The sequence below is a fragment of the Rattus norvegicus genome, chromosome 4, assembly GCF_036323735.1.
Source record: "Rattus norvegicus strain BN/NHsdMcwi chromosome 4, GRCr8, whole genome shotgun sequence".
NCBI classification, from domain to species: Eukaryota; Metazoa; Chordata; class Mammalia; order Rodentia; family Muridae; genus Rattus; species Rattus norvegicus.
In genome coordinates, this window is record NC_086022.1 from 34,531,951 (window position 1) to 34,547,165 (window position 15,215).

Here is a 15,215-nt window from a genome sequence, read left to right on the forward strand (position 1 = left end):
CTCAAAATTTCAAAACTGTCTTGTCCTTGCTGTGGGTCCTTGCTGTCTGTCCTGGGTTCACACAGCAGAGCGTGTCCCTGGTGTTTGCTTCTTCAAAGTGCCAGTCGCAACATCGTAAATTTTGTGTCTTATGCGAGAAAACCAAAACACAAACTACCCAGCTAGAAATGCGGGCAAAGGAGATGAATGGAAAGTCCCCCAGCTGAGACACGCACGTTACAGGTCAGACACAAATAGAGTGACTGTGTCACTAAACATCAAAGACAAATTAAAATCACAATTAGAGATCACACCTTTAAGAATGATTCTTGTTAAAAAAAAGACAACAGACACCGCAAGGATGTATAGACAAAAGCCAACCCTGGTATAAATACAGTAGGCAACCATACAAATTAGGAAAACCACTGTGGAAGACAATGTAGAAGTCCTTTCCAATATTGAACACAGAACTAACACATGATCCAGCAATTCCACCTACAGTGATGTGGTCAGAGGAAAGAAATCGGTGTGTTGAGGAGACATTTGCTCTTGCCCTAGCATGACAGCATTAGCCACAAAGTCAAATGATGCAATTTACTGGCAAGCGATCAGTGGATAAATGGAAGAAAGTATGATGTGGACACACTACAGAACACTGCTCAACTGTTAAGAAGAGAGAACATGTATATTTTGCAACAATATGGACAAACAACACACTATGCAAAGCGGAAAAAGCCAAGCACAAATTGCATAAATATGTGCATTGCACAGTACGTGTGGAATCTAAAACAGGTGGACTCAGACCAGCAACCCGTAGAGCAGTGAGGTCTTAGGTCAGGACAGAGGAAGGGGAAATGTTGTTCAGACAATGAAGTTTCTTTTGGGCAGGAGGAATTCCGGCATTTTCCTTTGCAGCCCAGCAACTACTTATAATGATGTGTCGCATGCCTGCCAACCACTGCAAGGACGGTTTTTAAATGTTCTCTCCACCAGACGGGAAGTCTGAAAGCTAGTGGGGGGGTTAATTCAGTTTTTTCAAACTGTGTGTATCTGTATATCCGCACCCTCCCTGACAATAGTTCTTCTCTATGTTTGGAAATTCGCCTCACAAAGGGGATATTTCTTCACTGGAGAACATTAACAGAAACTGGGCTACCTTCAAATCTCTTCTGAAGGTGTCTCATATGCTTCATCAAAAGAAAAAACAAAAACGCCCCCAAAACAAACAAACGAACAAACAAAAACAAAAAAGGAAAGAAGGAAAACAAACTTTTACTGAGTCGCTTTTATTCCAATCTCTCCAAGGTTTGCCCTCGACTCGCCATCTTTCTGAAACTCTGCATCTGCCACTGTCTTGGTAAAGCATGCTCACGGTTTTGCTCTGCACCTAAAAAAATCTTCTCAAACAGTGCCAAATGAAACCCCTGATTTTTAAAGAAAATCTTCCAAAATTCGCCACTGGGGTAGGAGTCAGAGCCTTGCTTTTTTCGCAGACAGACCGCAACCAGTTGCCCTCTAAGTTCTCTTAAAACGTTTTTTGGGACATAAACTTAAAAGCTAGGCAAGGTAAACTCCCTATCTATATATTTAAAGTGTAGGTCTGACCATTCACCTAAACATTGCTGCTACAACGAAAATACAGACTTCTATTGCCTTCCAAAACCCTTAATAGTATTTTGCAGTCAGGTCTCTACCATGCTTCCTACCATCTCAGTAGACACTGACTAGCATTGCCCCGTTGAAGGTGAGGGTTTTATCTAGTAGCACCCCAGCGTGTGTGCCTTTCTCTGTTGTAACCCTTTCACTCATCATTGGTAAGACACTGCATTGCCCCTGTAATGGTAAGACTCTCCATTTGCCCAAATGGCTGAGTACTATTCCACTTGCAATATTTGGGTAGAATTATTTTCTTCTTTTGGGTGACAGGGGAAAGCTGGGACATATACTAGATTTAATCTTTAAAGAAATTGAGCCAGACCCCGTGGGAAAGAGACCTCACCGCCTGGTCAGGTGGGCACTCCTGAGGCTGCAGAGCAGAAGAGACCACCAACACTGCCCACCCCTGCCCACATCCCTGGCCCAAGAGGAAACTGTATAAGGCCTCTGGGCTCCCGTGGGGGAGGGCCCAGGAGCAGCAGGACCCCTGCCTGAGACACCGCCGGAACCTGAAGGAAACAGACCAGATAAACAGTTCTCTGCACCCAAATCCCGTGGGAGGGAGAGCTAAACCTTCAGAGAGGCAGAAAAGCCTGGGAAACCAGAAGAGACTGCTCTCTGCACACACATCTCGGACGCCAGAGGAAAACACCAAAGGCCATCTGGAACCCTGGTGCACTGAAGCTCCCGGAAGGGGCGGCACAGGTCTTCCTAGTTGCTGCCGCTGCAGAGAGCCCGTGGGCAGCACCCCACGAGCGAACTTGAGCCTCGGGACCACAGGTAAGACCAACTTTTCTGCTGCAAGAAAGCTGCCTGGTGAACTCAAGACACAGGCCCACAGGAACAGCTGAAGACCTGTAGAGAGGAAAAACTACACGCCCGAAAGCAGAACACTCTGTCCCCATAACTGACTGAAAGAGGGGAAAACAGTTCTACAGCACTCCTGACACACAGGCTTATAGGACAGTCTAGCCACTGTCAGAAATAGCAGAACAAAGTAACACTAGAGATAATCTGATGGCAAGAGGCAAGCGCAGGAACCCAAGCAACAGAAACCAAGACTACATGGCACCATCGGAGCCCAATTCTCCCATCAAAACAAACATGGAATATCCAAACACACCAGAAAAGCAAGATCTAGTTTCAAAATCATATTTGATCATGATGCTGGAGGACTTCAAGAAAGACGTGAAGAACTCCCTTAGGGAAACACAGGAAAACATTAATAAACAAGTAGAAGCCTACAGAGAGGAATCGCAAAAATCCCTGAAAGAATCGCAAAAATCCCTGAAAGAATTCCAGAAAAACACAATCAAACAGTTGAAGGAATTAAAAATGGAAATAGAAGCAATCAAGAAAGAACACATGGAAACAACCCTGGATATAGAAAACCAAAAGAAGAGACAAGAAGCTGTAGATACAAGCTTCACCAACAGAATACAAGAGATGGAAGAGAGAATCTCAGGAGCAGAAGATTCCATAGAAATCATTGACTCAACTGTCAAAGATAATGTAAAGCAGAAAAAGCTACTGGTCCAAAACATACAGGAAATCCAGGACTCAATGAGAAGATCAAACCTAAGGATAATAGGTATAGAAGAGAGTGAAGACGCCCAGCTCAAAGGACCAGTAAATATCTTCAACAAAATCATAGAAGAAAACTTGCCTAACCTAAAAAAAGAGATACCCATAGGCATACAAGAAGCCTACAGAACTCCAAATAGATTGGACCAGAAAAGAAACACCTCCCGTCACATAATAGTCAAAACACCAAACGCACAAAATAAAGAAAGAATATTAAAAGCAGTAAGGGAAAAAGGTCAAGTAACATATAAAGGCAGACCTATCAGAATCACACCAGACTTCTCGCCAGAAACTATGAAGGCCAGAAGATCCTGGACTGATGTCATACAGACCCTAAGAGAACACAAATGACAGCCCAGGTTACTGTATCCTGCAAAACTCTCAATTAACATAGATGGAGAAACCAAGATATTCCATGACAAAACCAAATTTACACAATATCTTTCTACAAATCCAGCACTACCAAGGATAATAAATGGTAAAGCCCAACATAAGGAGGCAAGCTATACCCTAGAAGAAGCAAGAAACTAATCGTCTTGGCAACAAAACAAAGAGAATGAAAGCCCACAAACATAACCGCACATCCAAATATGAGTATAACGGGAAGCAATAATCACTATTCCTTAATATCTCTCAACATCAATGGCCTCAACTCCCCAATAAAAAGACATAGATTAACAAACTGGATATGCAACGAGGACCCTGCATTCTGCTGCCAACAGGAAACACACCTCAGAGACAAAGACAGACATTACCTCAGAGTGAAAGGCTGGAAAACAATTTTACAAGCAAATGGTCAGAAGAAGCAAGCTGGAGTAGCCATTCTAATATCAAATAAAATCAATTTTCAATTAAAAGTCATCAAAAAAGATAAGGAAGGACACTTCATATTCATCAAAGGAAAAATCCACCAAGATGAACTCTCAATCCTAAATATCTATGCCCCAAATACAAGCGCACCTACATATGTAAAAGAAACCTTACTAAAGCTCAAAACACACATTGCACCTCAAACAATAATAGTGGGAGATTTCAACACCCCACTCTCATCAATGGACAGATCATGGAAACAGAAATTAAACAGAGATGTAGACAGACTAAGAGAAGTCATGAGCCAAATGGACTTAACAGATATTTATAGAACATTCTATCCTAAAGCAAAAGGATATACCTTCTTCTCAGCTCCTCATGGTACTTTCTCCAAAATTGACCATATAATTGGTCAAAAATCGGGCCTCAACAGGTACAGAAAGATAGAAATAATCCCATGCCTGCTATCGGACCACCATGTCCTAAAACTGGTCTTCAATAACAATCAAGGAAGAATGCCCACATATACTTGGAAATTGAACAATGCTCTACTCAATGATAACCTGGTCAAGGAAGAAATAAAGAAAGAAATTAAAAACTTTTTAGAATTTAATGAAAATGAAGGTACAACATACCCAAACTTATGGGACACAATGAAAGCTGTGCTAAGAGGAAAACTCATAGCGCTGAGTGCCTGCAGAAAGAAACAGGAAAGAGCGTATGTCAGCAGCTTGACAGCACACCTAAAAGCTCTAGAACAAAAAGAAGCAAATACACCCAGGAGGAGTAGAAGGCAGGAAATAATCAAACTCACAGCTGAAATCAACCAAGTAGAAACAAAAAGGACCATAGAAAGAATGAACAGAACCAAAAGTTGGTTCTTTGAGAAAATCAACAAGATAGATAAACCCTTAGCCAAACTAACGAGAGGACCCAGAGAGTGTGTCCAAATTAACAAAATCAGAAATGAAAAGGGAGACATAACAACAGATTCAGAGGAAATTCAAAAAATCATCAGATCTTACTATAAAAACCTATATTCAACAAAACTTGAAAATCTTCAGGAAATGGACAATTTCCTAGACAGATACCAGGTACTGAAGTTAAGTCAGGAACAGATAAACCAGTTAAACAACCCCATAACTCCTAAGGAAATAGAAGCAGTCATTAAAGGTCTCCCAACCAAAAAGAGCCCAGGTCCAGACGGGTTTAGTGCAGAATTCTATCAAACCTTCATAGAAGACCTCATTCCAATATTATCTAAACTATTCCACAAAATTGAAACAGATGGATCACTACCGAATACCTTCTACGAAGCCACAATTACTCTTATACCTAAACCACACAAAGAAACAACAAAGAAAGAGAACTTCAGACCAATTTCCCTTATGAATATCGATGCAAAAATACTCAACAAAATTCTGGCAAACCGAATCCAAGAGCACATCAAAACAATCATCCACCATGACCAAGTAGGCTTCATCCCAGGCATGCAGGGATGGTTTAATATACGGAAAACCATCAACATGATCCATTATATAAACAAACTGAAAGAACAAAACCACATGATCATTTCATTAGACGCTGAGAAAGCATTTGACAAAATTCAAGACCCCTTCATGATAAAAGTCCTGGAAAGAATAGGAATTCAAGGCCCATACCTGAACATAGTAAAAGCCATATACAGCAAACCAGTTGCTAACATTAAACTAAATGGAGAGAAACTTGAAGCAATCCCACTAAAATCAGGGACTAGACAAGGCTGCCCACTCTCTCCCTACTTATTCAATATAGTTCTTGAAGTTCTAGCCAGAGCAATCAGACAACAAAAGGAGGTCAAGGGGATACAGATCGGAAAAGAAGAAGTCAAAATATCACTATTTGCAGATGATATGATAGTTTATTTAAGTGATCCCAAAAGTTCCACCAGAGAACTACTAAAGCTTATAAACAACTTCAGCAAAGTGGCTGGGTATAAAATTAACTCAAATAAATCAGTAGCCTTCCTCTACACAAAAGAGAAAGAAGCCGAGAAAGAAATTAGGGAAACGACACCCTTCATAATAGACCCAAATAATATAAAGTACCTCGGTGTGACTTTAACCAAGCAAGTAAAAGATCTGTACAATAAGAACTTCAAGACACTGAAGAAGGAAATTGAAGAAGACCTCAGAAGATGGAAAGATCTCCCATGCTCATGGATTGGCAGGATTAATATAGTAAAAATGGGCATTTTACCAAAAGCAATCTACAGATTCAATGCAATCCCCATCAAAATACCAATCCAATTCTTCAAAGAGTTGGACAGAACAATTTGCAAATTCATCTGGAATAACAAAAAACCCAGGATAGCTAAAGCTATCCTCAACAATAAAAGGACTTCAGGGGGAATCACTATCCCTGAACTCAAGCAGTATTACAGAGCAATAGTGATAAAAACTGCATGGTATTGGTACAGAGACAGACAGATAGACCAAGGGAATAGAATTGAAGACCCAGAAATGAACCCACACACCTATAGTCACTTGATTTTTGACAAAGGAGCCAAAACCATCAAATGGAAAAAAGATAGCATTTTCAGCAAATGGTGCTGGTTCAACTGGAGGTCAACATGTAGAAGAATGCAGATCGATCCATGCTTATCACCCTGTACAAAGCTTAAGTCCAAGTGGATCAAGGACCCCCACATCAAACCAGACACGCTCAAACTAATAGAATAAAAACTAGGGAAGCATCTGGAACACATGGGCACTGGAAAAAGTTTCCTAAACAAAACACCAATGGCTTATGCTCTAAGATCAAGAATCGACAAATGGGATCTCATAAAACTGCAAAGCTTCTGTAAGGCAAAGGACACTGTGGTTAGGACAAAACGGCAACCAACAGATTGGGAAAAGATCTTTACCAATCCTACAACAGATAGAGGCCTTATATCCAAAATATACAAAGAACTCAAGAAGTTAGACCGCAGGGAAACAAATAACCCTATTAAAAAATGGGGTTCAGGGCTAAACAAAGAATTCACAGCTGAGGAATGCCGAATGGCTGAGAAACACCTAAAGAAATGTTCAACATCTTTAGTCATAAGGGAAATGCAAATCAAAACAACCCTGAGATTTCACCTCACACCAGTGAGAATGGCTAAGATCAAAAACTCAGGGGACAACAGATGCTGGCAAGGATGTGGAGGAAGAGGAACACTCCTCCATTGTTTGTGGGATTGCAAACTGGTACAACCATTCTGGAAATCAGTCTGGAGGATCCTCAGAAAATTGGACATTGAACTGCCTGAGGATCCAGCTATACCTCTCTTGGGCATATACCCAAAAGATGCCCCAACATATAAAAAAGACACGTGCTCCACTATGTTCATTGCAGCCTTATTTATAATAGCCAGAAGCTGGAAAGAACCCAGATGCCCTTCAACAGAGGAATGGATACAGAAAATGTGGTACATCTACACAATGGAATATTACTCAGCTATCAAAAACAACGAGTTTATGAAATTCGTAGTCAAATGGTTGGAACTGGAAAACATCATCCTGAGTGAGCTAACCCAATCACAGAAAGACATACATGGTATGCACTCATTGATAAGTGGCTATTAGCCCAAATGCTTGAATTACCCTAGATGCCTAGAACAAATGAAACTCAAAACGGATGATCAAAATGTGAATGCTTTACTCCTTCTTTAAAAGGGGAACAAGAATACCCTTGGCAGGGAAGAGAGAGGCAAAGATTAAAACAGAGTCTGAAGGAACACCCATTCAGAGTCTGCCCCACATGTGGCCCATACATATACAGCCACCCAATTAGACAAGATGGATGAAGCAAAGAAGTGCAGACCGACAGGAGCCGGATGTAAATCGCTCCTGAGAGACACAGCCAGAATACAGCAAATACAGAGGCGAATGCCAGCAGCAAACCACTGAACTGAGAATAGGACCCCCGTTGAAGGAATCAGAGAAAGAACTGGAAGAGCTTGAAGGGGCTTGAGACCCCATATGTACAACAATGTCAAGCAACCAGAGCTTCCAGGGACTAAGCCACTACCTAAAGACTATACATGGACTGACCCTGGACTCTGACCCCATAGGTAGCAATGAATATCCTAGTAAGAGCACCAGTGGAAGGGGAAGCCCTGGGTCCTGCTAAGACTGAACCCCCAGTGAACTAGACTGGTGAGGGGAGGGCGGCAATGGGGGGAGGGTTGGGAGGGGAACACCCATAAGAAGGGGAGGGGGGAGGGGGATGTTTGCCCGGATACCGGGAAAGGGAATAACACTCGAAATGTATATAAGAAATACTCAAGTTAATAAAAAAAAAAAGGTCAAAAATACAAAAAAAAAGAAATTGAAAAAATTTTTTGTCTCAATGTTTGTCATCTCAATACTAGATGAGTTTCTGTTGTCTTACTTACAAGCTAGTAAGTGGTGGAGACACATTTAGGGTGCTTTGTTATCCTAAAAGTAGGGAAACTCTACATAATTAGTTGACAATTCCTCTATGAATGATATGTTGAACAAATTTTATCTGTTGTCATGTCTCCAGTGAATACATGAGGAACCCAAAATTTGTCTAGTCTCTTCTTTCTTGGATGGCATCATTTTTCCTTTAAGACCTGGAGAGTGTTTCATATGTGTGTGTAAATCCTTTATCAGATATATATTATACAATTATTTCTGGCAGCTTAGAATTGATACTCTTATTTTTTTAATGTTGTTTTGAAGAGAAGATGCCAATCTTCATCTGGCCCCATGTGTATAAACAACAGGCCACTCTTTTGTGGCATGTTTAAGAAATCTTCCCTAACTTAAAGACAAAGTTTTTCTTCCATGTTGTCTTCTAGAAGTTTTATCATCCGAGCTTAGGTTATGTCCTTAATCTAATTTCTATAGTCCTGCGATTGACGTTCACTCCAATTATACTGTCTCATTTCCCAAAACCACTATCTTTTCTCTGCTGGATTTCTTTGGCACCTTTGTCAAAAATCAATTGTCCCTGTACAGGTGGGTTTAATTCTGAACTCTCCATTCTCACCAATTGATTTTTTTCCTTTTGGTCTGTTGTGACTCCACATGTTCCGGATTACTAGAGCTTCGTTAAAAGTGTTGAAGACACACACATTTTCTCTTTTTGCGTCTTCCCTTCTCAAGTTTATTTTGGTTCTTCTAGCTCCATCACCTTTCTGTAAGAGCTGTAGAATGAGTCAGCCAATTACCGGTGAAAAAACCTACTGAGATTCTGATTAGGATTGCAATGAATCTAAGCAACAACTTGAAGATCACATAATTGACTTCTTAAAAATAACGAGTCTCAGGATCTGTGAGCATCCATTTTGTAGATAGATTTGTCTCTCTATGTAGTTACATCATCTTTATTTCCTCTCAGAGTTGTTCTCAGTTTTCCCCTACATACGTCATGCTGACTTTCACCAATTTGATATAGTTATGTGGCTTTCTTTTCATCTTCTTGATTGTGTGTGTGTGTGTGTGTGTGTGTGTGTATACATGTGTTTATGTGTGCCCGTGTGGAAGCCAGGGACACAACTCAAATGTCTTCCTCTATCTCTTTTCACCTTCATACTTTTCCATTTTTTATTGAAAATAGTTCTTTTCATATAATATATTATGATTATAGATAGTCCCCCAAGAAAGGCAGTTTATGTTGGAAATGAAAAAAAATCAAAATATCTTTGTGTGTGTGTGTGTGTGTGTGTGTGTGTGTGTGTGTGTGTGTGTGAGAGAGAGAGAGAGAGAGAGAGAGAGAGAGAGAGAGAAAGAGAGAGACTTTAAAGCCTTTATTAACCTCATATTAGTTTGACTTATTTCTTTAAAGGGACATGTTCCTGGGGACACTGGATAACCAGTTGTTTTAAGAGAAAATCACCTTCAGTTGGCTTCTGATTAGACTTCACGTAGCCAACCCATGATCCTGGTGTTGTCATTTGAAGAGTCTGTGACGCTTTACAAAGGCTTCTGAGTTACAGCTTGTAAGCCCAGCCTTGGCCTTAGCTTCCCCTTTTGAGTATGAAAGAGGATGAGAGAACACCTGATTCTCGGTACTTCCTTGTAGGCTTTAGCTTTCAAAGAACAGGTCCCTCAGCAATGAGGAAAGGCCTCTCTGTGGGAATGACTTCAAACTACCAAACACTCCCAACTCCTTGCTGTGAGGGATAAGCTGAGAGAGAAAAGCCCAGGTGCTAGTGTCTCCTAGAGTACTCAGCTGCTCTAAGGAAAGAAAACTCTAGAACAAGACTCCACTGGGCTGTGGCATATTTCTGAAGGAATGGGCAGATTACTATTATGAACAGAAGGAACTTTCACACTGTGGTTCACAGATACAATTGGACATTTTCAACTGACACAGGACTAAAGTCAGTAATGGCGGTGGGGGGCAGGGGTGGGGGTTGAAGGCCGGGTAGGAGCTTAGGAGCTATTGGACGCTGAGCTTCAGTTCTCAAAACAGTCCTTTTTCTTTCTTGAGGTTTTGTTGCTTCCATCCAGGCAGGGCAGAGAAGGCAGCTGGAGTCATCCCCAAAGCCTTAGTGAAATCTTCAGTGGACAGGTGCTCCTCCTTCCTGGTGGGATCCACACCCTCAGGGAGCTCCTCCACAGGCTTGTTTACCAGCTGCTCCAGGGGAAAGATGGGCAAGGGCCCAGAACTGAAGCTGGTATTGGCAGTGAAAACGTCCACTTTGGGGCTCATAACCTCATCAGCAATCTGGCTTCAGTCCCCAGAGTTTCCCAGCTCGGCCTTGAGGTCATCATAAGATTTGGTGTTACTCCACTTGAAGGGATCCCAAGCCAGGAACCAGCCTGTGAAGGTGGGGGGCTCGTGCCCCTGCTTCACCACAATGATAGGGGTCTCAGGGTCTCTGTTTCGGGATGGATCTTGAGGTATTCCTGTGCAGTTGTAGCTGCAGCCTTCTTTTCTTCCTCATTGGCGCGTTTCCCTATCCAGAAGACCTGGTCCCAGACAACCAATAGGAACACATCCTCCTCTTCCAGGTCCTCCTGAGTGAAGTCAAAAATCTCTGTGGCCAGAAAGCGCCCGGTCTGGTTGGAGCACTCAAAGAGCCGAGGAGTGATGACTTGGTTTTCCTCCTGCAGCCTCTTGGTGTTGGCATAGGGCACCTTCCCACCCAGAGCCATCCAGAAGTTGGCTGGCTCCTGCCCCTCGACCACCACTTGCTTCTCTGTCCGAGAGATGGTATCAGCAGCCATCTTGGCCATCTGCCGCTCATCCCCACTACAACCCTTTCCACACCACAGGTATAGCAGCAGGACGGAGTCTTGAGTATGAAGACGTCACTGGAGTTGAGGAAGGTAGCCCGGGCTGTAACCTCAAAAGCCTTGGTGTTATCAGCACTGTTCCCTCGGACCTGAAACAGCCTTGTAGAGGGCACGTGCTCCACGTTGTTCTTTCAGGAGGTGCCTCCCTGATAAACCACCATGCGCCCCTTGAAGATAGACATGAGGTGAGGCGGATACTTGCCCTTTGTGACCCGGATCTGCACTGGCTCGTCGTTGTACCTCTAGTCCAGGTTGACAGCTTGGTAAACCGAGGCTGCAATTTCATCCTGGCTGGCCTGGCTGCCCTGCCAGATATACAGCAAGTAGTGTTCCTTCTCGCCTATGAGGTAGGTGTAGAGTAGTAGGTAGCAGTCGCCACCGTAGAAATGGCCCAGCACTTGGACTCCACAGGCACCAGCTCTAAGTCCTTGATGCGCCACACCTGCACTTCCCCACTCCTGTCATCCACCATTTTCTGCTGGGCAGCCACTTGAGGCTGTACGTGCATGGACAGAGCATCAAACTTCACCGGTTCCACCTTGGCCACAGAGCCCACTGTGTGGGTCTTGCCGAGGCCTGAGGTCCGATTGGGCACTGTCCACTTCTGGAAAAGCTGCTGGAAAATGGCAGACTCGGCCCTATTGTTCTGTACCTCAACCTGCATGCTAGGTGGGTACTGCTTGGCTTTGATGAAGTTCAAGGCTTGGTTCATGGCTCCACTCCGCTCCTGGGCATTGGCATTTTTTCCCTTCCACACAAAGATCTTCAGGCCTCCCTGGTCCAGGATGTAACAGTCCTCATGACTGAGCAAGTCCTGTGTGAGTGGCCAAGTAGCAACTTCTCTAACAACTATTTTTCCTTCTGAATCAGACACATGGTACAGCTTGAGTGCAGCCTTAGCAGCCGGCTCCACCACTGAATCAGAAATTGCAGCCTTCAGTTCCTTGCGTGGGCCCAGCATGTGGATCATAATTGCCATCAACTGTAGGGAGTCCCCTTCCTTCTCCCGATCCACCACGCCTACGTAGGTGCGTCCACCCTGCTCCTGGTCTCGGATCTCTTTGGCCAAAGTCATGCCACGAAGTCTCTCCATGCAGTTACTCTCAGGCCCATTCCACTGGATGGTAAGCTTCCCAAGGTCCAGCAGGAAGACATCCCCTCTGTTGAAACTTCTAGGACATTTCCACCTCTCCAGCCAGCACATTCCTCTTGCCCTTGACATGCAACAGTCGCTGGACACCGCAGGAGTTTGTTTCTAAGTGCTTCAAGCCAGAAGCCACGCCCCCTTTCCAGATCACAAGGACTTGCTTGAAGTAGCTCCGGGAAGTGTCGCTCTCATGGCCTTGGACCTCACGGTGCTGGACAGCCCGGCCCTTCAGGTAGTCATCCATCTGTGTTGTGTAGATGGCAGCTGCCCCCTGCTCGTCCTGGGACGAGTCCTGGCCAATCCAGTAGTGGATATCATAGGAGAGGGTGCTGCTGGTCTTGTGGATAGCCAGGACTTCATAGCAGTCACCATCGAAGAAGCTCCAAAGGTGCTGGGGAACCGGCACCATCTGCATAGCCTCTATCCTCCATATTTGTATTCCTGGAGTGGTGTTGTTGAGAGAGTCTTTGACTTGGGCAGTCAGTTTAGTCATGGTGGATGAGCCTGTCTGGAAGAGGCAGCCACCACCTGGGAGATCTTAGGAAGTTGTGGCCCAAAATATCTTTACTAGATGATATGAAAGTATATTTAAGTGACCCTAAAAATGTCACTGAGGAACTCTTCTAGTTAATATAATAAACATTTTCAGAAAAGTAGGTAGATACAAAATTAATTCACAAAAATTATAAGCCTTCTTAATATACAAATGACAAATCAACAGAAAGAAATCAGAGACAAAGACCTTTGGCAATAGCATCACATACTATAAAATACCTTAACGTAATTCTAACCAATCAAGGAAAAACTTCTGTGACAAAAACATTAAGACATTGAAGAAATTGAAAAGAATATCAGAAGATGGAAAGATCTTCCATGCTCATGTATTGGTATGATTTGTATAGTAAAAATGACCCTCCTACCAAAAGCAATTGGGTCTACAGACTCAATGCAATTCCCATCAAAATCCTAGTACAATTCCTCACAGAATCCTGAAGTTGTGATGGTTCAGCATATATGCAGTTCTTTCCTGAGATATCTGAAGTACTCTAGAGACTTAGCTGATGATCAAGAAGTGCCAGTGTTCTTCTCCTCCATAGGTCAACTTTGGACTGACCTTAGACATTGTTCTGATTTGGTGCTATCTCAGGTAATGTTTTTAGGGGACTATTTATACAGAGTGAAGACTTTGCTTCCACTGTTAGCTTCCTCTTACCCAACAGCTCTGTAGCTTTCCTATCTGTCACATGAAGAGAATAATACTACAGTTATTGTAAGAATAAAAGGAATCGATTAATATAAAGGAGTTAATATAATGAAGTCTTGTGATGATAAATGAATTAATTAATATGAAGTGTTCAGAATTAAAAGTTCAATAGATTTTTTTGGGCTACTTATGGTGCTTGTTTTGGATACTTGTTTAACCTAGAAAGAGTTCAGGGATAAAATAAAATCTAGTAGAACTAATTTCTAGTCTAATATGTGAGATAGACATTTATGGCCACTGGAAAATATAGTTGAGATGTCCAAATCAATGGTGTTTTCTCAAATTAAGAAATTGTTTCTACAAATTCAATAGCTAATTTCATCCCCATAGTAAACTCACTCAAATTAATTCATAGTAAAAGGAGATTCTAACTGGCGCTATTTGGACGATGTAAAAATTGCTGTAAGATCTGACTGCAGAGCTTGCAAGATATGTACAATGGACCACCATGAAATAGTCTAGGAACACAAGACAATTATCTCTGCTCTCAAGCAAACCAAAGTCCTGTTTTCAAAGGCTTTTAAGAAGCATGTATTTGTTATCATTTGGAGGCCTGCTTTCACAAGGTGAAATATGATATTTAAGAGCAAAGACAACCCAGGGAATAACTAAAGCCTAATTGTTAATCTAATGAATTGAGCCTGTTTTTCTCTTTTCAGTAAAGAGTCACTGAACATCTATTGTGGTCATGGTGGTGTGGTAGGCTTTTTTTGTTTGTTTTGTTTTGTTTTTCCGTATGAAGTTGAGTATTGTTCTTTCAAAATCTGTAAAGAATTGTGTTGGAATTTTGATGGGAATTTCATTGAAACTGTAGATTGCTTTTGGTAGTGTGGTGGTTTGAACGTGCTTGGTCCACAGAGTGGCATTAATAGGAAGTGTGTCCCTGTTAGAGTGGGTGTGGCCTTGTTGGAGTAGGTGTGGCCTTGTTGGAGGAAGTGTGTCACTGTGGGGGTTGGCTTTGTGACCCTTCTGGCTACCTGGAAAACGGTCTATTCCTGGCTTCCTTTGGATGAAGATGGAGAACTCTCAGCTCCTCCTGCCATGCCTGTCTGAATGCTGCTGTGCTTCCTGCCATGATGATACTGAACTGAACCTCTGAACCTGTAAGCCAGTTCCATTTAAATGTCTGCCTTGGTCATAGTTTCTTTTTATAGTGATGAAATCCCTAAGACAGAAGTTGGTACCAGGGACTAAGGCATTGCTGTGACAGGCCTGATCACATTTTTGTTTAGAAGAATGTGGATTTTGGGACTTTGGATTTGGAAAACAGTGGAGTGCTTTAAGTGGGGCTTAGTAGGTCATACCAGTAGGAAGATGGAGGACGTTGGTGCTGAGGGTGATTTGAACTGTGGAAGCCTGACTATAGAGGCTCCAGAGAAGAAAAATTATAGTATGTGGGGTAGAGAACTTTTTTTTTATTGTACTTTGGTAAAGAATGTGGCTGCTTTTTGCCCTTATCTGCCTGAGGCTGTGGTAGACT

The 15,215-nt window shown here is 42.6% G+C and overlaps 1 pseudogene; it reads right to left on the reverse strand.

Moving 5' to 3' along the window:
• Positions 1–10,441: 10,441 nt before the first annotated feature.
• On the reverse strand, positions 10,442–13,177 carry Vil1-ps1 (villin 1, pseudogene 1; annotated as a pseudogene).
• Between the last annotated feature and the right edge of the window lie 2,038 nt (positions 13,178–15,215).